Here is a 1,056-nt window from a genome sequence, read left to right on the forward strand (position 1 = left end):
GATTGAATTATCGATTGATTGAATTATTGATTGATTGAATTATTGATTGATTGAATTATTGATTGATGGAATTATTGATTTATTGAATTATTGATTGATGGAATTATTGATTGATTGATTGATTGATTGATTGATTGAATGATTGATTTAATGATTGATTAAATGATTGATTGAATTATTGATTGATTGAATTATCGATTGATTGAATTATTGATTGATTGAATTATTGATTGATGGAATTATTGATTGATGGAGTTATTGATTGAGTTGCAGCCCATGTTAGCGATTGGTATCCAGAGCATGCAGGTAGGTCATGTGACCAGGTCAGAGGTCAGGGGCGTGTCCACGCACACACACTGTAACAAGGAGTACCAAGAGTTCCACCTCAAGGCCCACACACACACACAGGTACATCTCACACACCCCTGTTCTATCTGTCCTCCACCATTCTTCTATCTGATTCCTTCTCTCTCCTTCTCTATGACTGACCCTGTAAAACAACACATTACACTGCACCCATCACCTAACACCTATCACCTAACACCTATCACCTATAACCTATCACCTATAACCTATCACCTGTCACCTAACACCTGTCACCTGTCACCTGTCACCTGTCACCTGTCACCTGTCACCTAACACCTGTCACCTAACACCTGTCACCTGTCACCGGTCACCTGTCACCTATCACCTAACACCTGTCACCTGTCACCTGTCACCTGTCACCTAACACCTAACACCTGTCACCTGTCACCTGTCACCTGTCACCTAACACCTATCACCTATCACCTATCACCTATCACCTAACACCTGTCCCCTATCGCCTAACGCCTAACGCCTAACGCCTATCGCCTATCGCCTAACACCTAACACCTAACACCTAGCACCTGTCACCTGTCACCTGTCACCTGTCACCTGTCACCTAACACCTAACACCTAACACCTATCACCTAACACCTATCACCTAACACCTATAACCTATAACCTATAACCTATAACCTATAACCTATAACCTAGCACCTATCACCTATCACCTATCACCTATCACCTGTCACC

This window comes from Oncorhynchus masou, unplaced genomic scaffold (genome assembly GCF_036934945.1).
Source record: "Oncorhynchus masou masou isolate Uvic2021 unplaced genomic scaffold, UVic_Omas_1.1 unplaced_scaffold_2065, whole genome shotgun sequence".
Classification (NCBI taxonomy): domain Eukaryota; kingdom Metazoa; phylum Chordata; class Actinopteri; order Salmoniformes; family Salmonidae; genus Oncorhynchus; species Oncorhynchus masou.